The sequence below is a fragment of the Typopeltis vanoorti genome, chromosome 4 (genome assembly GCF_054136105.1).
Source record: "Typopeltis vanoorti isolate ZY-2024b chromosome 4, IOZ_Tvanoo_1.0, whole genome shotgun sequence".
Lineage (NCBI taxonomy): Eukaryota > Metazoa > Arthropoda > Arachnida > Uropygi > Thelyphonidae > Typopeltis > Typopeltis vanoorti.
In genome coordinates, this window is record NC_143552.1 from 92,668,008 (window position 1) to 92,689,954 (window position 21,947).

At 35.1% G+C, this 21,947-nt stretch overlaps 1 long non-coding RNA gene across 1 annotated transcript in view; it reads left to right on the forward strand.

Annotated features, from left to right (window-relative positions):
• Positions 1 to 441: 441 nt before the first annotated feature.
• LOC150107496 (uncharacterized) overlaps positions 442 to 21,947 on the forward strand; it is a 99,718-nt gene continuing 78,212 nt past the window's right edge. The window contains exon 1 of the long non-coding RNA XR_016548227.1: positions 442 to 511. This is a non-coding gene — a long non-coding RNA (uncharacterized LOC150107496). The remainder of the gene's footprint in view (positions 512 to 21,947) is intronic.

Sequence of the window (21,947 nt, forward strand, 5' to 3'; positions counted from 1 at the left end):
CTCGTGTATCTATTGCTGTATCGGTAATCATTCAGTAGGCATTTCTTTTTCTTATTTTTTATCTTGTATTTCGTGTAAGGAGGGCTATTAACTATCTGGCGCGCTGACTTCCATAGCTGCCATTATAATTTAATAGGTAGTATTAAAACGAGTAATGTTGTCTTCGCTCCTTTGAGATCTTCAGCTGGTCAGAGTGTCACGTTGAGTTAGTGACGTCACTGTGATATCATCAAGAGGAAAGGAAAAGCTGGTTATTGGTTGCAGGCTAAGACTGCCGGACCTATCTGGGGATGAAGCCGGACTATTGCATTAAAAACCTGCCGGCTACCTGAGCACGTTCTACTATCAACTGCAACAAAGGGTGAAGTATCACTTCTACGTTCGCGCTGACTGCCGACGTTTGCGTTTCAACACAGCGCTTACCGCAGTTAAAAGTTCTCTGTTAGTTCGTAACCCTTTCCCTCTTGTACCTCCAGGATTATTAACCTGATTCGTGAAAGGTTTCGGAAGAGTAAGTGTCATCTTCTGTTGCCCTTGTAATATTTCTTTCTTTTTTATTTTTATTATTATATACACTATCGTACGACAGGGGATTTATAAATCTTTGGTTTTCACCCAATTTACAGATGTGCTTATCAGAGAATATATAGAGAATTCCTTCTTCCATGATATTCCTGTCTACTTAAATACACTATCTTTTTACTGATTTTTAAATATAGACATCCATATTTTGATTTTTTTGCAAGGTTCCTAACTATATACGAATTATTAATTAATATACTAGAGATATTTATAAGTCAATCACTTGTGAACCTAACGGGAAATTTAACTAGATAGTAATGAATTAGTTAAACTGTGCAGCTTTTATTTTGGTAATACACTAATGTTATTTACCTTTTTATTTATACTCTACTTTGTCTAAAATATTTCTGTCATATCTTTTCCAGCAATTTTATAGATGTGTTAAACAAATTTTATTAATGACAAGCGTGAATATCTGTTCAGGGCGAGCAAATTTCTAGAATTTTATCAGATCGTCACTGAAAGGTTAGCGAGTTATTTCAATTTTAGGTTTCATAAGGTAATGTTGCATATGCCCGTACAAATGTCACTGAATGCCTGTTAATGAATTTTGGGTATAATTATATTGATTTTGGTTGAAATTGGATAATTTGCAGTCTGCGTTTAAATGCTACTGATTTCAATAATGTACTACTCTTCATCCACTGGAATTTTAGTTGTCTGCGGTATTTAGGAAGAATATAGTGAGACTCCGTGAGCTTCTGTAGCTCAGTAGGTGTAGACAAAGCTCTTTGGTCGGAAAGACCTGGGTTCGATTCCGGTCATTGACGTGAGGTACCTTTATCTGATCTCTTTCGTCGAAAGGTTAGCCGGCTCCTACGGAGGTATAGTATGCCCACACTTTAGAGAACTTCACTTGGAGACTTCCCAAGAACAGTCGATTCATGTTGAAGGGGAGAAAGAAATGAAGAGCGTACGAATTGGTCGCCAATACGCAAAATCACGTGCTTTATAGGTAAAATTTTCCAACTGTTATACAAGCAACATGGTTAACACTTTAAAAACTACAATGATCATAGAAGAGAAGTTAATTTTACGACGTGTAATAATAAACAATTCATCCCCCAATACGGATTGATTATCCTATTACTGGAATGGATTCGTTTTCTTGACATGCGCAGAAGTGTCGAAAGGTCTCGAATCTGTGGGCGTACTCTAGAGGTTTTTTCCACCGGGAAACTCGGATTTTTCATCCTCCAGAATAGGTAAACCGTCCCCATGAACACACGCATCTACAGACATATGACACTCCGGGAGGTATAGAGCTAACACTAACTATCTTATCCTCAAGTTACGGTTGCGAAGTCCAAGAATACTTCGAAAGGTCGTGGGCGTTTAAGTGCTTGTTAGGACCACTGATAGGATAGGATAGTGAGACTCCAAAGCTCAGTTAGTAACGACCTTGATTAAAAAACTTGGTTCGAATTCAATCTAGGATCAGAATTTAGTCAAAGTTCTTTATAAGAACCATTAAACTGAAGTTGAGTTAGCCAGTCTCATACAGGTAAGGTTTGTTATTCATCCTGTCAGAAAATGTAAAGACAAACTGCCCTATCATTACATTAATTCCTATGATAGTAATTTATGTGGCCCAGATAGGACATTGATAGGAAGAGAGACGAAGTAATATCTTGGTGGATTTTGGTTTTTGGTTTGAATCGAGGAAATAAAATTAATTAGAGTAACTTACAAAATTCGTGTATTTCTCCCAGATCGTGAATTAAAACAGGCACCATAGTTGTTTTTTTTTTTTTTTTTGGGTGTTAGAAAAATTTCATCGTTCCGTATGAAACCACCGCCCTGCTTAATGGAGGTTTAAAGTGGCTTGAAAAAAAGTTTGATTTTCGATTGTAGTTTCCAGATTGTCTAACCATTCTCCCACTCACTGTACTAAGGTACGGTATGTTTACAACCTTTGATGGATGACATTCACATAAAAAATAAGTAATATAATGTTCATATCGGAGCAGTAACTTTCTTTTTTTATATCTGAAAATTATCGCGCGACCTTGTGGTTTGTTTCCTTATCTTTGCATGTTAAAATAGAAGCAAAACAATTCGCCTTGTGGCATTCCACGCATCTGAATTTAACCAAAGCCTAGTGAAACTTTATCTACAGTGGCGATGATATATGAATTTTTTTTCTGTTGGTGCCAGAGATTAATGATCGTATTCTGAGTCCGGTAGATACTGTTACCAAGACGTGATGCTTAACCACAGATTTATACCCCAACGTACCAATTAAGTCTCTGATTTTGCCCTAGATAATAACAACATCTTCTTTATCTTAAAATTAGCATGTGGAGCACCCTCGTGTGAGGAGCAAGAAAAATAATGTTTAAGGGAAGGGCTGGAGAAGGGAAGGAAAGCACGAGCTCCGGGATAGGTGATATAAATAAATAAAGAAGTGTTAGTAATCACTTAAACTTTGCATCTTTTTTTTTTTTCTTGCAGTAACTTTGTTACATCCCTAATAGGTAATTTGATAAAAGGCTTCATTTAAAAATTACATGTCACGGTATATTAACCTCAGATGCTCGATACTCTACACTGTACTGTAAACATTAATTGTATGCATTGCATATCCACTTTTTTAAAAAAAATTCCATGAGTATCATAATGTAAACACGAATAAGATTAGTTCATCTCTTATAGGTATTAATGTTGTGTTTTTTGTTTATCTGGGTAGTCGAATAAAGTATTAGTTTCATCCTTGAATATTTTTTCTATAGTTATTATTTTTCCATTAATGACCCATTTCGTAAGTGGTATATCTTATTAGTACAACCGTTTGTCTTGACCGTCTGCTTGCATATAACATATACAAACATTAAGGGTTATCTATGGATCTACGTGGTCAACGAATGAATGTATCAATTTTAAAGTTTACTTCAGTAATGTGAAGATACCAAACAGAAATAATAACAACTATTATTATTTTACGGTATTTCCATAGAGTACACTCATCGCGGGAGACCCAAATCAACCATCATACACACGAATCCTATCATACCTCTCCTTGAATCCATTCACCGTCAGGGAACTCACAACCAGTTCTGGTAAATCCATTCCACTCTTACCACTCTCCACAGAAAAAAACCTGGTCCACATACTTCCCCCCCCCAACTTTTTCCACCTATCAACTAAACTTTGTAACCCACGAACCTTCAACCTGTCTTCGTAGGGGTATTCCAAGACCTTTCGCCATCTTGGTCACTCGTCTCTAAATCCTCTCTACCACTTCCTGGTCCCCAACAAATCCAGGAGATCAAATCTGTGCACAGATTTGATCACAGTCAAGATATGGCCGGAATCACATTTGAGGGGTACAGCAGTAAAGCAAATTCCCCAGGCCAGATGCTAGATACCAACGGATCAAATGCGATGGTGACACGTCTGGAGGGTTTCCGATTAGCTGGTGAATCATTCTGCTGCTGCTGCTTCCTCTGCAAGGAGGGAGTCCCAGTATAGTAGCATGTGGGGAGGACTGTCGAGGCGACTTTTGAACGGGAGTTGAACACTCCGTGTACGGAAGATATGGCCACATATCTTCCGTATGAGCACAAGTTCACCTGGGATCCTGCAATAACTGAATCATGAAAGTAAATAAATAGTAGTATCACTGCGGCTATAATAGATCTTTCATAAAATGTAAACATAACTGTGGAAAATATGACAGAAATCGCAAAAAATAACGGAGATATACCATAGCCAAAATTTCATCTAATAAAAAGTACTTCCACATTTATTCCAACAACTTCCTGGGCATTAATACAAATATTAATAAATATTAATTATGTATGTCCGCATCATTTATAGGCATCAAAACTCCATCTGCTGTTCCTAACCGAACTCTAACTAGCATCCTCTACTATATTTTATCCTAGATATTCCCAACTCCATCATGCATGAAGCTTTCAGTTAAAATGGGGGAGAACCCTGTGCTTTTGTCATATTAGGCATTCTTTGCCAAAGTTTATCATACCTGGAAGCCAAATCATTTGCTCTTAGTCATAATCTAACGCAAATTTTTAATCAAACTAGAATATCTTCTCATCATTGAATCATTCCAACATCTTGGCCCTGAACCTTTTCTTAACCATCTCTCACTCTACATACACTGCCATGCATGTGGAGTAAAAGCAGGTTAACTCACACGGCAAATGTTTGCTCTCCTCTTCGGAACTTGATCATAATCTTGTTATGTTTCTTTTCTACAGAGTGAGGTTGAGTGAGCACCGGGAACTATAAATCTCTTTTTTATGTTCTAATTACTGTTTCCGATCAAAGTACCTACTTCAACGAAATAACTAAAATAATCCATACTAGAAAGAGTGCTCTCATTCATCCTGTCACTGCAAATCCTAGACCATAAAAACTCAACGTATATTCAATGGCCCTAGTCATAAACACCAGTTTCTCATTTAGCCTACTCTACAGCCCAACAATTTAAAACCATGAAAAAGTTCAAAGCAGACTTTATAAAGATTAAATGCACTAAGCGTACTTCCTGCTGAAATGGTTAGAGCCTTCCAATCAATCGCCGAGTCTACTGGTGAAAACTTACCCTACCACGTTTCTCTTGCTCTCTCTCATCCGGTTTGGAACAATGATAGCATCTCCTAAAGATATGTCAAACATCGTTCCATCAGTCATTTCCACAAGCCCTTGTGTACACAACCAAGGTAGATCACATCTTACAATACCACGTCCAGCTCACAGCATGCCTCCTCTGATTTTCGCCAGAAGAACATTAGAATAATCTAAATTGGTGTTGACACTAATAAGTTTCTTGGTCCAGATAGTCGATTTGTCCTAAATACTTATGCTCGAGAATTAACACTGATCATGTATCGTCTATATAAGATGTCATGCTCATTTGGCATGTATCCAACATAGAAGCAAGCCTTTGAATAAAGACTTGCTTCCTGTACCTAAAAAAGGGACATAAAAGTCAGCCATCAAGTTATCATCCCGCCGCCCTCATCTTGCTACTCTTTCATGTTGTCGAATAAAGACTTGTTTCTTGTCCTTTAAAGAGACATAAAATTCAGCCACCCAACTATTTCCCACTCGATAGTGATGGAAGTTATCAACCACCAGCTTCCTCATTATTTGAAGTTCCATTATTTAATTAGTAGTCACAAATACGGATTCTGCCATTCTTGTTCTTCAGAAAATCTTCTCGCTAACCTTACACCTTACTCACCTTTAGACAGGCCACGAAAAGATCTGGAGAAACTCGTGTGGCTCTTGATATTTCCAAGGCAATTGATCACATTTGGCATCGAGATCTTTTTACCAAGCTACCCTCTTATGGTCTTCTTACTATGCTTTGTCTATCTCCCTCACTTCAAATACTGCGATTCAAGCTATAAGATTTTCCATAACCAATGTCTTAAACGCTGATATCCCTCACTATCTTCACACTGGCTGAAGATAATCTAGTGAATAAAAACACGGTCCTGTCGTATTGCAGGAAGCAAGATCCTACTTTACTTCCTCTTACTTTTGATAATGTTTCGCTTTCAGCTCAAGGTCAATTTCTCTTCTTAGAATGGCTTCACATCTAGCTTATTCTGTCATAGAGATTACTTCCTTAGCGTCGCTAGACTTAGAGAACTTGGAATTTTTTTTTCGTTCAATCACTACTTCTCTCCTGCCCAAATCCTAACACTTTATAAATATCAAATCTGACAAAATTTAGAACACTGTTCTCACATTTGGGATGGTGTACCCGAAACTTCCTTAAGAATTCTGGATTATATATTGAAAATAATGACCACTGTCTTAAATATTCCCCTCAGCCACGTTTTCTTATGCTCTCTATTTCTGCATTATACTTTTTATAGGTTAATCTAGAAAGAAGTCTAAAAGAAATGATAAAATATGAGGTCATGGTTACTTTAAGGAGGGATAAAAGACCATGTATGTTGTATCAGCAATCCGGTTATACAAAATTTCATTTTGTATGTGAATGGTGTGACATGCATGTAGTCGACATCATATCAGAAAGCAACCGCCATCAAGAGTTGTCATCAAGAGTATCCCTTATTCAAAAATACTTAGCATTTTGGTTGACCCAAACAAAGTCATTTTACCTCCTAAAAATCTTCGTAATAAAACATTGCGAAAGCTTTAGCGACTACAGTATATAATAAATTGTCTGTTCTTTCAGTAACAAAACTACCTACGGAGTTAGGACTCAAATTACCAGAATACTGTTGTTCGAAATAACCAAAATTCGTAATGAATTCGGAATACGATTGTAGTATGATCGAAAGAATCTCGGATTTATTTTCAAAAAATACGGAGAAAGAGTGCATACATCAGTGAACATCAGACCTCAGCTTACTGATGGATGTCATGTATGAAAATGATTTGATCATTTTCATACATGTTTTTTTCAATTGCGCTTTCTACTCATGATGGATTGTCAATTTATAGTACATTAGTACCGTGGCGAAAGATTTTTTCATATTCTTTTTAATTTTCTATATTCTGTTTATTTGGTATTTCCTATATATTTTTACGTGGTTCGGAAACTCTGCTGTTGAGATCAAACATGGAACTTCCTGAAGACACTTCAGGAAAACTAGAATTAAAAAATACCTTTAAGAAAATATCTATGTGATAAGAAAACATTGAAGATTTTCAAAATCGGCATGGCTGAATTATGCAAGTCCTTTACCAGAAATAAAACCACTTTTAAATAATTGTTGTGGTTCTAATATTAATAAAAGACTGTTACACATATTTTCCTGTACTAATGAATAAAAAATGAATTTTGTTTTGACTTAAAATACAGGATGTCCACAAATATTTACCCTCATGTCAACTGACTATAATATTCTAACAATGAAACTAACTGAATAAATTTTGTTGCAGGTAAACTTTGGCACTCATAAAGTTTCTTTAGTATACTTCTTTTGCCACCAGGAGTGCTGCTGCTGATTTTCTTTAAAAATGGCTTCAGTACAGGAAAAGCCCACTATTCTGGGGCTGGCAGAAACAAAATCTCCAGTTACAGTGCCGACGTTTGCATACAACAAAGTGGTACGCAAACGTTTGAAATTATTTGCGTACAAAGTCCAAATTGTCCAGGAGATAAAGCCAGATGGTCGTTCAAGGCATGAAGAATTTGCTAACCTCATTTTGAACCACATCGATGAGGATAATGAATTTTTTGCAGCGTATTTGTTTCTCTGATGAGGCAACATTTCACGTGAGTGGAGTAGTCAACACATACAATGTAAGGATCTGGGAATATGAAAACCCACATACCATAAGAGAACACATTCGAGCTAGTTCAAAACTCAATGTGTGGTGTGGACTAATGCACGATCGAGTGATTGGCCCTTTCTTCTTTCTTGAAAAAGAAATTAATGGAAATGGAAATGTGTACTTAGACATGCTCAATAATTATGCCATTTCCCAGCTACAGGAGATGCAACCAAATGTTATCTTTCAATAGGACGGAGTCCCCCCCCCCCTCCATTGGTCTCATGATGTTCGCAATCGTCTTGAGGTGGTCCAATCCCATGGCTCCCGAAGTGCACATGTTGAAGTTGTTCATTACTTTTTTTTTCTATATGTTATGCATTGAAGTCTAACTTTGTGTTCCATTTCAAGTATCCACTAAAGTGTTATCATATATATTATAATAAGGGTAAACATTTGTGGACACCCCTGTATAATTCAATTCTCTTTCATTGCAGTCTCGAAAGAGAATTTTTGGACTTTTTTACGAAATTTGATCATCCCTACTAAAAGTTACTAATTTATTAAGGATGTAGTATCCTTAGTAAATTAGGTATACTACATCCCTAATGTAGAAATTTCTTTCCAAGTAGTGTATTCTTCGAATATTTAAAAAATCTCAGAATAATTTCCTTTCTTTCTTTTCATTTTATTCTTGGTAAGAATAAGATCTAAGAACCAAGCATACTGTATCTCAGTATGCATATCTCTCTCTCTCTCTCTCTCTCTCTCTAAGCATAGAGTACTTCCTTATTGCACTCCGAAGAACTATATTATCCCCTTCAATTAGGGAGTCCTAGGCTAGAACGTGAATAACAATTATTGTTTTGTTTTTTTTTAATTCAGGGGAAGGCCAATTAGGAAGCATTATATAGATGTGGAAAGGGTTTTCCTCTCGCTAAAACAATAATCATGGGAATAGAAGTTTGCTCTTCATTTTGACTTATCAGTGTTAATGGTGTACCAAATATTTTAAAAACCTTATAACATATAACAAATTATACAACTATATTAATTTAATTCATTATATTTCTAATATGTTCAGTGCCTATATTACAGCAATTCTGCATTACCAAGAATAAGATGAAAAGAAAAGAAAGGAAATGATTGCTGAGATTTTTTAAATATTCGAAGAATATACTGCTTGGAAAGAAATCAACGGGCACTCCCATAGACATGTTGTATCATACCATGTATCTTGTCACTTGTTTGTAGCCGGTATAGATTTGAGAAATATAATGCTTCTAAGTCAGTGCAACTGTGTCAGGGTGAAATGACTGCGAAAAAGGAACTGATGGAGTTAGAAAAAAGGCGTTGTGATAGGATGCAATGTTGCAAGTCTATCTATTAGGAAAATCGTTGACAAATTGGGCCATCCCAGTTCAGCAATCAGGGATGCCATACTGAGATAGAAGAGCGGGTGTTACAAATGCTACCCGCAGTGAACGACCCGTGACACTAACCAGACGTGTGATTGTAGGGTGATACGAAAGATAATACGAGAGGAGGGGGGGGGTCTGGAAAATTTTGATAAACACCTAGAACAAAAATTATATTAAGGCAACTGATATAACCACAAGAAAGAACGTATCTTAAACTCTTTAATCCCCATGTTTCATTAAACGGTAATAATTTGTTCTCTTTCTTTTAGGATACATAAGAAGAGTTACTTTAATATAATTTTCGTTCTAAGTGTTTATCAGAACTTTCCAGACTCTCCCCACCCCCTATAAAAAACCTCCATTCGTCTGTTGACACGTTCAATGCACAGCTCCAGGCATCGACTGGAACATTAATCTGCACAAAAACATTCAGAACTGGGGGCTCACAACATGGGTTTCCATGGTAGGACCGCATGTGCAAGCCCTACATCACCCAAACCAACATGCAGCGTCATCTTCAGTGGTGCAAAGAGCATGCACAGTTGGACGTGGAAACTTGTAAAGCTACGTTATGAAGCGCAAATCACGCTACATTCTCTTCCGAGCAGATGGACGGATGCCCGGTTAACGTCTCTTACCAGAGTGTGTAACCCGAACTATGAAATTCGGAGGTGGCGGCGTAATGGCAGGGTGATTATTGTTTCTTTCAGCAAGACAATGCACCGTGTCATAGGGCTGCTGCTGTAACTGCGTGCGTTTTGGACATAAACGTCACCACACTTCACAGAGCCCTGATCTCAACCCTAACGAACATCTGTGGGATGAACTGGAGCATCGGGCAAGATCAAGGGACGTTCTTTCCACAACAGTCCATGATATCATTACAAACCCAACCAATGAAAGAGCTATACTATTATCCTCATAAAAGTTTTATAAGCTGATTTTCAAAAGCTAGGAGAAATATAAGTAAAATGAGTCATAAGTGGAGGGAGAGAGAGAGAGAGAGAGACTCTTAGAAGTAAAGCAGCTCAGACTAGAACGCAGTGTTTTGGAAACACAACAAAAGAATATATATATATACACACACACAAACGAAAACCTGAAAAGTAGTGAGAGACAGTTAACAAACAAAAATAAAGCAAGACACGCGAGCTCAGAATAACGAAGATGTAGAAAAATTAGAACAAGTTACGAAGAGGATTGTGAACAAGTCTGAAAAAGATGAAGCGAACTGAGAAGCAGTAAATAGATAAACAGAAAACCGTTGTCAGGTGGGAAGTAGTGAGAATGGAAAACGAACCCCCCAGGCTTTTGGATGTTGACGTACTTGATATGTTTATGCTAAGAAAATCTCAAAATGTTATTTTTATAATAAGAAAAACTACTTATCGTTTATGGATTAGTGTTATCAGTAATAAGGTTGGTTGGAATAGAGTAAATTCTTTTCTTGCGAGTAATAAGAGAGAGAAAATTGCCCTTTTTTTTTTTTTTGTTTTTGGAGAAAATAATGTTGACTTTGTTGCTTATCCTAATTGCAAGAATAGTATGATTAACAGTTTTGACCATTGCAGTGTTTTGTAAATAAGAACAGTTTGGCTTGAATTACGAACGCAACTCAGGCTATAAAGCTAGTATATTACGTTAGTTAATTTCATGTGTTGTTTTGGCTGGTTTTGGGTGAAGGAAATTTTACATCTGTAAAGTTCAATGTAGCCTTGTAACAACAGTTTTCGTTTATAATAATGCTTGAACCAGAAGAAACACCCTTAAAGGTTCGATTCTAATCGACTGGAATCAGACACGTTCAATTGTATTAAATGATCAAGAACAATCTGCATTTATTCAATCCTATTAGAGCATACCCAAGATGAGGAATACTGTTTCGGGGATTCTTTTGTAAAATTATCAAACATTTTACATATTCGATCGATATACGAGTATGTAGCATAATAAATGATTACTATTTGCTTAAAATGTAATATGCACTGAAACAATGAAATATATTTCAGCAATTATTTTTAAGAATATTAAATATAGTTGATACTTATATTAAAATTTCTATTACATTTTATGCCGTTTCATATGAATTTGTTTTAACATAATGTTAAAATTATATAAATTCCATCTTGCAAAAATATTTATATTTATATTTTGAAAGTAAATTATACAGTGCAAGCCGACAGTGAAAGTTTAGTGAACCTACCTATTACAGTCATCTGGTAGTCTGACCTGATTTCAATAAGTTTTTTATTTATTTATTTTTCTCAAGTCTTCCGCGTGTCTATAGGTTAAGAGTAATATGCAGGTGAAACGCCTAAGGAAACGCAAAACTAAAAAGGTTAGATTGTAGATCTATAATCGTGAGAGATAAAGATGAAATTAGTATATATTTGTTGTTCGTTTTTTCGAGTTCTTGGATTTAACTTTTATTTCATTCCTCTTGAGTTAGTGAAGTATAAAAAGATCTTTAATATTTGGGGGATATTTCGTGCCTTTTACTGTACATTTAATTTATGAAAGTACACAAATTTAATTTATACAAATATATAAACAAATGAGTTCTGAAAAATTAAGATGTGAATTTTTATGAAGATGTACTATTGGTCTTTCTAAAGTACTTCAAGTAGGTCTCAATCCTAATTAAATATTAAATATATTTTAGATTCTGGATAGTTTCAAGCAAAGGGTTATATAGTACTGAGTTTAGTTACATAAACTGTTGATTTCGCACTTTTTTTTTTGAAATTCTCTTAGTGTTCTTTTTTTTCTCTGTTTATTATTGTTAAATGTAATATATTTATGTTCATTACCTCAATATAAATATTCTTGGAGAAAAGGAAGCCAAATCTATGAAATTGGCTGCAGATGAAACAGTTATGTAATAAACAAAGTTTCATACATAGAAATATGATTATTCTTAAAAGAAGATGATTTGAGGATCATGTAGTTGTTCTTAAGTAAAATATCATACTAAAGCCAAGAGCAGTTAATTAATAGGCACAAAACTGTGATTTTGAGATCTCCACAAAATCACGCATCGTGTGTTACTCTTCATGCCCCTACTCTTTATTTAACTATTCTCGTCACATAGCGAAGTGGAACTTAACGAAATACAGTTTTATTGCAGATTACAAAAAATCTTTTACATAAAAAATCGGAAAAAAATAATAAAAAGAAACAAAAAACAACTACAACCCTCAAAACTAATAATCTTACAAATATTTAGTACACCAACATTCGTGGTCAGGGTTGTAATATGAACGATGTTTTACTACCTACATTTCCAAGCTACATTTATTATCCCTAACCGAAACTAAATGATTATTGTTCATATCAGTTCCCCAAACCAACCTTCGATAATTCCTTTAGCAACAAGGACGATACTTGTTCATTCATCAACCTCCCATATCAGAAAAATTCAAAACCTCGAATCAAACCTATTTCATTTGCTTTGGTTCAAAATTTCAGAATTTCTGTACCAAACCATGTTGCATTCATTAATTGCTGTCCACATATGGCTCTCCTAATTTCGATAAGCAATCTGTTTTCTTCTATTCGCTGTTCCTAAAGCGCGATTTTCGGCTGTCAAAATATACAAATAATAAGATCATCATCCTTGGAGAATTCTCTGTAGAAGGAAACATTCATCTAGCTATTCTCCGATATCTCAAGGCTACCAGATGAGACGACCACCATAACTTATATTCCTACTTTCCAATCGATTACTGCTTCAGTTCTTCTGATTAAAACACCGAACATCAGAAATAATTCTCGCTGGAATGAATCTTTCAGAGCCTCCGTAGCTCAATCGATATAGATGAAGCCATTTGTTTGGAAATACCTGGGTTAGAATTTCGTCTAGGACGAGAAGGAACTTTTCAACGGAAGGTAAATTAGCATATCATAAGGAGCGTAGAAGTTTTCCTTCGGGAAATGTTTTTTTTTTTGTTCCTCAATCATGCAAACTGGCCAGTGTATACACGCAATTTACTGGCCAAGAATACAATAAGCATATATCACGGAGTTATGATTATGAAATCCAAGGATACTTAGACAGTCATGGGACGGATGTGCCTGTTAGCGCTACTGATGATGACGATGATGATGGAATTAAGCTTTAACCCCCCCCCCCTCATTCGACCCAAAATTTCTGATCGCTATCTAAGCCTAGTCTATGCAAACAATTCTGCATATGGAGAATGGCTTGAGAACAAAACTGTCACAAACTTACCTCATGTTCTAATGTAATTCAAGTTTTCGGGTTCCTTCCAACGGCTAGTCCAACTTTTGCTCATCGACTTTTCCACCGCTCTCACATCCAGATGGTAGTATTATAACATCACCCAAAGACAAGATCAACCTATTGGCATCATTATTCCATTCTAGTTCCTGCACTGATAACCATTACAAAGTACTTCCCACTCTGCGAACTCTTCGCTCCATGCCATCACTAGCTTTCTGAAAGAAAAAAAATCAGAATATTCCTGGCAACTTAGACATGAACAAGGCATCCAGTCGTAATATATTGTTGGCGTTCAAGGCATCTAGTCTAGATTGCTAAAAACTATGCTCCAGAATTAACCCTATCCTATATCGAAAAAACATCACTTTCGCCTCTTTCATTCCATCTGCCTCTATTCTTTGGCATAACCTGGTTTTCTCTCCTTTTTTTCTGTACGCAATACACCAGAGGCTTTCTTATTTGACCATTACTATAAATTATGACACTGTTTAAGTGCATACATCAAGCTTTATTCTCTTGAAGATTATTGTGTAACTAAATAAATAGTTGGAATACATTCAACGTGTAACTTTGTGTGTTCTTGGTAGGCGTAAATAAAGGCAAATTGCATTCATAAAAATGAATATATAAGTTTTATTACAATTCTGTCGTAAATTTCCTGCTCTATATAAAGATTAAAATAACTTCAAAGTTATTTTAATCTTTCTTTAATCTTCAAAGAAATTTTAGTGCATTTTATCTGAAACTTTCCTACATGTATAATATATTTTGAATTGCTATGCAATTAATTTATTTAATGATTAAATAATTATTGGACTTTACTGAAAGAAATTGTTTGGTTCATAAATTTGCAACCAACATGCACTGTGTATAACAGTATTTTAAGACGCGCATACACACACACACACATAGACGAGGCAAGCGAGAGAAAAGAGGAATGCAAACAAAAAACAAATGAAACTTCAATTAACTCTTCATTCGTCATTCGATCTTGGACAACTGACACATCACGTTTACCTGACCAATTCCTGTGGACATACGTTATCCTCGTGAATAACCGAAGGACAACTTTGGACTACAATTAACATATCTTTTCATAACAACTAGTTAACATTTCAGATGAGGAACAGAATTTCAAGCATGACCTCCCTCAAAGCTAGTTTATCATCCATTGCGCTAATTGTATTTTTTAAAAGTAAAAAGCAATTTTGTGGTCAACATGATGAATTATTTGATGATTAAATAGATACAGCATGAGGAATCGCTGCAAGAAATCGAAGTAGTTTACAAATTAATGTGACGTTCTGTAAAAGATCCTTCGAACAAACCTCCAACACTGTTATCAACAGGAGAGCATTTCGGTCATTAGACAAATTGATACTGTCGCTAAGCAGGATGGTGCAAAGAAGCACGCGGTACTTAAGGAAGTCAAAATTAATAATTCAACTATTAATCCATTAAAATTTGGAACTGTCTGTTTCGGTTTTGCGAATAGTAATGCATACTACTTTTGTTTTGTTTTGCTATTATTCATTTTTAATTTTCATTTGGGATAATTTGATTGCGTGATATTACAATTAATGATAACTATATTTGCATGATTGTACAAAAATAAGGAAATTGAAGTTAGCACTTTTCCTTTTCATAATATGGTAAAATAAATGTGAAGAAAACGTCTCGGTAGATTTGTGATTTATAAAGAGTTAATAACTGTTCAAAGATAAAGTTAAATTTTCTGGATGCAATAAGTGCGTGTTTATGCCAAGAGATAGATTTGATATTCGAATAAAGCTAAGAAGAGAAATCGAATCTTCTCTAGATATTTGAGTGTTACCAAAGGTTAGAGTGGAAGAAAACGGTTTTTTCTTTTTTGCGGGAAATAAGGCAGAACTGTGTTTTGTTAGCTGTGAAACTGACAATGTTATCCGATCTCGAACTACTTTCAGCTTGCTGCTTTCCTTCCAAAACAAATCTATTTCGAAATGAGCAAAGTCCGGCGAACAAGGCGAGAACAAAAGTAATTTTTCGAGGAGAACCTCAAAGCAAATGTGATGAAATATACCATCGGCATGAAAAACTCAGAAAGCCCTGATTCTTTATTGGTCGAAACTGGGCCTCAGTATCTTGAAACTATTGTGTGCCATAGAAAATGATAATGAGCATTACGTACACCTCGGTCTGATCATTCATCTCCAACGCAGATTAATTTTGGAAAGAACCTCTATTAGTTCGCTACTGGCAACTGATGATTATGATGATATGCATAAACATTACGAATATACATTATTTATATATATATATATTTATCCCTATGAAAATAAGCATAATAATCAGCGGTAAGCCCTTTAAAGTAGGGATTTCCAAACTATGATATATACCTTCCTTGAGGAGGTACAGACAGAGTCCAGGGGAGGCGTGAGGAACGTTTAGCTGTACACTGTTACAATAAATCCACCCTTCTAAAATATTAGTTTCAAGTGAGTAACATGGTTGTCGAGGAGGCACAAACATTGCCTTCACTTTTGCTTGTCGGAGTCATACACAAACAAAACCAATTTGAATGATCGCATCAAGTTACAGTGCAAATCTTTGCTAAGGTAAAATTTCGTAAATTAACATCTTGATGAATTCTGGTGTTCCCAAATGGCTCCATACCCAGTTTTGGCAAGTGATCTTTTGGTCTCAATCCCATCTGCTGCAATTTATTTATGCGAATCTGGATTTTCAACATTAGTCAGTGTGTGAAGAAAGACAAAGTTTAGAGCTCGATTAGCTTCTAGACATGATATTTGCCTGGCACTGTTCCTCGATTTTCTGTCATAACTGACCGACAGTACAAGCATAAATCTCATTAAAGTTGTTATGGAGAATTATACAATTATTTTATAACTGTTTAGGAAAAATAATTATTTGTGTTTCATTTGAAGATTTTTATTTATGTCTTTATTAAAAGTAAAATTCATTGTATCGTTTTCATTGTTCATTTGTGTTCATTTTAGTGTTTGAATTTTTAGGCGAGATGTGTAAGATTCAGCTTACACACAAAAAATATATTTTTGTGTGTAAGCTAAATGTGTTCTCCTGGCCAGTTTGTCTGGTTAAGGAATAAATAAACTGACTTTCCATAGGGGAACCCTCCACCTCTGTACGAGACCAGATAACTCACTTTCAGTTAAAAAGTACTCATAAAAATTCTTCGCATCCCATGTCTTTCCAATCATAGGATTTCATAGAAAATGGTGAATGCAGTCTTTCCTCATTCTAAGCCTTTTTTCCACAATTATTTTTCATTATGGTTCAATAATTGAGCTATCACTAAACATCCTAGAAAACTTTTGGTACAAATGTCCAACTTAAATCGAAATCGAAAGGACCTCAGTAAGTTTTTGTGAAGATTTTAAATACGAGATATCAGATTACTCTATTCAGAGCGTTGTATATACGTAAGCATTACATATGATTGTAATCACTAGACATGTCGAAAGCCATTATCAGGAGTAACGAGTGGTTTTGTGTAGAGCGCCGAAAGGGTTATGATACCAATCCAGTAAGGTGTCCAGTAAAGTAAATCATTTTTTGGTATTTTTATTTACTTTCCACATAATCTGAAGGACTTACTCTGGAGACTAGATATGAAACGAGAACGATACGAGAACAGTACGTTAACCATTCAACCAACGGTCTACAACACGGAGGCCTTAAGAATAATTCGAATGTGTGGACTGTCAATATTGTAGAAATAACATCATGCGATACGATTAAGTCATGGCTGCCAATTGCCACTAATAATATCTTCAAAAATGTTACTCAAATAGCTCCAAGGATACCAGTCTGAATCGTGATTATGATAATGTTACTATATCATAAATTATTCCACATATGTTATGTAATAAAAACTTTCCTTATACATAGCATAGAGTTTTAGATAATGTCTATTATGTATTTTAATAATTAAATTTTTATGAAAACAGAATAATTGAAAACGAATAATGCCGCAATTGGCCATACTCTTTAAAAATTAGAGAAAAAGAAACATAAGAAAGTTTGAAATAAAAAATTTCATATCTTTGGAATTTACCATATCTGATGGACACCCGAAGGAGTATTTTTATGTCAATTACAGTCACGCAAGGTTGGAAACCTACAACACATTTATTACTGCCGGTGAGATAAGGCTAATCCTGCCCTTAAAACTAAACTTGGTATTTCTTCAAGCCATTTGAGGTTCCATTAGGGTAAGTGGTCTCATGCTCAGGTAATGAAACTCATCTCCTACCTAAAGACATTCGTAAACATGAATAGTTGTGAATGCCTTAAGGGGATTTCCTATCCACTCGCCCAGCATGCGTTAATCTCCTATTAGTGGTAGTAGGGAAAATAGGCACTAGAGGAATATAAATTACATGTGTATAAATATCCTAAAATTCTTTTACTAAGTGTTTTTGTTTAAGATAAATGATAATGTCAGAAAAATACTCCAAATAATTTTAATCTTATGTCATTGAGTATTTTATGAGCTCTATAGAGTCTGCTGAAGCAACAGACGCCATATTGTAACTAATTATTATTTTCATTATTATCATATTGACTCATAATCTCTAAAATGAGTCGTTTTAGAGAGTATGATTCAAGGCAATACATTTTTAATGATTCATTATTCATTAAAACGACTCATATTCATATCAGTACTACCAGAAAGCACACGTTTTTCTGCTATCAAATACGTTCAAGATCTGTATTATTATTATTATTAGTCACCTCCAGGGAGTCCAAAGACTCATCGAGGGAGGGCATCTACTCTACAACTCTGCTTCCACTACTCACATTCCACCAACTGACCGCATCTACACCAATGCCATCTACCGCCGACCACCACCACTAGTATTTCCACAGACAATCACAAACATCCATGCCCACTGCGAGATTCGAACCCGCAGCCTCTTGACTGGAGAGCTGACACTTTAACCACTCGGCTAGTCAGGCAGGCAATGATACACCGATAAGCTTAAAATCACTCTTTAATCTACCTTCATCACACCGACTCTCTTGACTAATGAAGCATTCCGATCTCATAATTAGAGTATACCTTTCATCATCTCCCACGATCAGGGAAATATGCAACCTTATGTATTATATTTGTAAGGAAAAATCCGAAGAAAATTTGAGGGAAAACAAACCCACAGAACCGTCTGAGACCGACTAACTCACTGCGGGAAAAAAAAAAAAATGAACAACTGGTGAACCATATACGACTAATTACCATTATAGTCAAAGTTCCTACGCAGAACACTGTTATTAGATCTTGTCATAGCTGGTGTGTGTGTGTGTGTGTGTGTGTGTGTGTGTGTGTGTGTGTGTGTGTGTGTGTGTGTGTGTGTGTGTGTGTGTGTGTGTGTGTGTGTGTGTGTGTGTGTGTGTGAGAGAGAGAGAGAGAGAAAGAGAGAGAGAGAGAGAGAAAATATATAATAGATACACGTACTCCAAAATTCGCCACCCTGAGAATAAGATTTATGTTTATTCACTCAACTTATCTTCTTTCTTTCATATAGATTTTTTCAATTTTTTAACTGTTTTTCCATTATTTTAAAATTTTCTCATACATTTATACAAAAGAAACAACACACATTACAATAATGACTTGCTCAGCGCTATTAAATTAAGTAATCATTATACATAAATATTAATGAACCTCTACTCCAGCCATAACAGCTTTTGAAATCTTTCTTAAAATAACATAAATTCAATGCTTCTATTGGAATGATGCTGAAAGGCATTCTCCATATTTTACACATAACAATAAAAATGAACTTTGCATGTTTATACTCATTAACGACAAAGACGAGCCCTGTGGTAGACCGCTTCTAACAATCGCTCTTGAAGATTTCCTCCTAAACACCGTTTCCTGTTGAAGGGCTATCAATCAATCAATCATTATTCATCTCACCAGGCGATCATCAACACATAGTTGTCATATTTTAATCAGTAGGTTCTTATGTGGGACGATGCTAAAGGCTTTGCTAAATCCAAATAAATGGCATTACAGCCATTAATTTGATTTATTTCCTCTTGATTTCTTCATAAAAAAGCGAGCATATTTGTCATAACCGGTATCCCCTTAAGGAAATGCTGTGCCGTGCTTAACAAGTTATCTCTATTAAGAATATCCTGGATAAGACTCGTAATTAATTGTTCCATTATGTTGTCTATGACACTAAGAAGCTTCACTAGTCTATAATTCTCCATTTTTTGTGATGAAATTCCTCTAGGAACGGGAATGACTCTTAAACCTTCTACTCAGAAGCGACTCTTCCCAAACCCAGCGATTCGTTGAAGATTATCAAAATATAATTCATTGTTTTGTAATAAGTCCAACAATTTTTATCTTTATCCTGAATCATCACAATGGCTTGGTCTAAAAATAGTTAAAGTCACTATCGAAAAGGAAGAAAACGCCTAATAAATCCTTAAATGACATTTTAGGTGCATTCTCGGAGTGAGCGATCAAGTATTAGATTTTTTCAATCTGTCTTTCACGCATAAATTATTTCTAATCTCTGGTTAGAAGGATTTTATTTAAATTCAGGATTTGGAATCCTTATAAAACTCGGACAATCCCAATTTTTTTGTTTCAGTAAGACTATTTCAGTAAGGGGAAAACGTTTAGGAATTATATATAGCAATAACTCGGTTTCAATTTGTCTATTTTAATTGTAAAGGGATTGAGATGATAGAAATTAAATTTTCTCTGGCTGGATAAAATTTAAAAAAAAGCAGTTAAAACATTTACTGAAATTTCAGTTTCAGTTTTGGTTTCAGTTTGATCATTTTTAGTGGAAGAAGTCTGTAAAAGAATATTGTCTATAGTATTTTAGCCAAAATGACTTTTGTTCATTTATGTGATGAAGAATTGGATCCTTATTCTCTAATGCTATTAATAACTCCACCTTTTCTTTATTATCTCATATAATTTCCACACCTGTTTATTTATTTTAAATAACAGATATATTAATTTGGTACCTTAAATGAATGCCTTGTTTCTTATCCATGTTTTTCAGTCGTTTTCATACCCCTCCCATAATTTTGGCAGAAGCAGACAATTATTAATATCCTTATCTTATAGTGAATTAGGCAGCACCAATCCAAAATTTACTTGATTCCTTATTCTCTACATGGTTTCCGTATTTCTCTAGTTAAAACCTTAAATTCTTATTGTAACTCACAGATTTCATTTTATGAGGAAAATTTATAATTCTCCAAGTGTATTTCGTGTTCTGAACTAAGCTTGCAAAAGAGAAAAAAAAAACAGAAATTCTTATATCTTTGTTTGCCTACCGACGAAAGACTCGACCTACAAAATATTGTAAGATAATTTTTATTATTTACCTGCCTGAAGATCAGGCAAACAGTTATAACAAAAACGGCCATAAATGGCATATGTTACAGTGAACAGACTGTTTTGGATTTTTTTTTTTCCAATTTGAACAGTGCATTTTCTTTTGAACTTCTTCGAGGTTAAGTAGGTAATGTCTTTGAATAAAATTTCACGGTATTCCTATTCAAGAAAAAATCAATGTATCGTCGTTTCCATTGAGTTTTTTGTTTCATCTGACAGCGAAGTGACAGAGTTTACATTGTTGGAGTAGTAACACGTGGGATTAATAACGTTATTTATGGCGGTTAATATCTCCTGCTCCCTATGTCTATATATTATCGGTCTTCGCGTGTCATCATTTATTTTTATCGTAGAAGAGGCGGACTGCTCTAAAATTAATTTATGAGCTACCTGATCATTACATCCATTGAAGACTAAGAACGGGTTCGTTTTTTGAACGACATCGTTATTAACCTTCTGGCATTAACCGGATAAGATGCCTGACTATTCCACAATGGCTGACTGTTATTTTTTCGTGTCAATGAATTAGTTTCGGTTTGGAAATCGAGTAATAAATGATTCCTTTCAAATTACTGAATGTTGATGAATGTTCAAAATATATTTAATTTGTTGATGTCCGTATTTGATTGCTAGAAATAACTATAAAGCAGTGGTTCTCAAGGATATCTTGTCATACAATTTTAAGGCACAGCTTATTTACTTTGCATTTCACGAGCCATATTTGGGCATTCTGTCAACGTCGCTGGTTATAGTATTGTTTTTTTTTTTGCTATGTAAGTGTTCACAATAACAGGAAATTAAAGTTGAGGACCGATTTTTTTACTATCTTTATAAAAACACAGTTGGAAAAACTATGAAGTCCATCTTCATCAAGTTCCCTTGATGAAGATGGACTTAACCCTTCGTTCCACTTTCTCCATCATATGTTCTATGGAGGTCAGGTCGGTTGTGTGCTACTTGCCTCAATGTTTTGATGTTATTTACTTCAAATATCTGTTCGTATTTTTATGACATACAGCTGGAAGGCGTAATATTATAAAATGTCACATGAGGACCATGAGGGGTTATCCAGAACGTTAACGTAGGA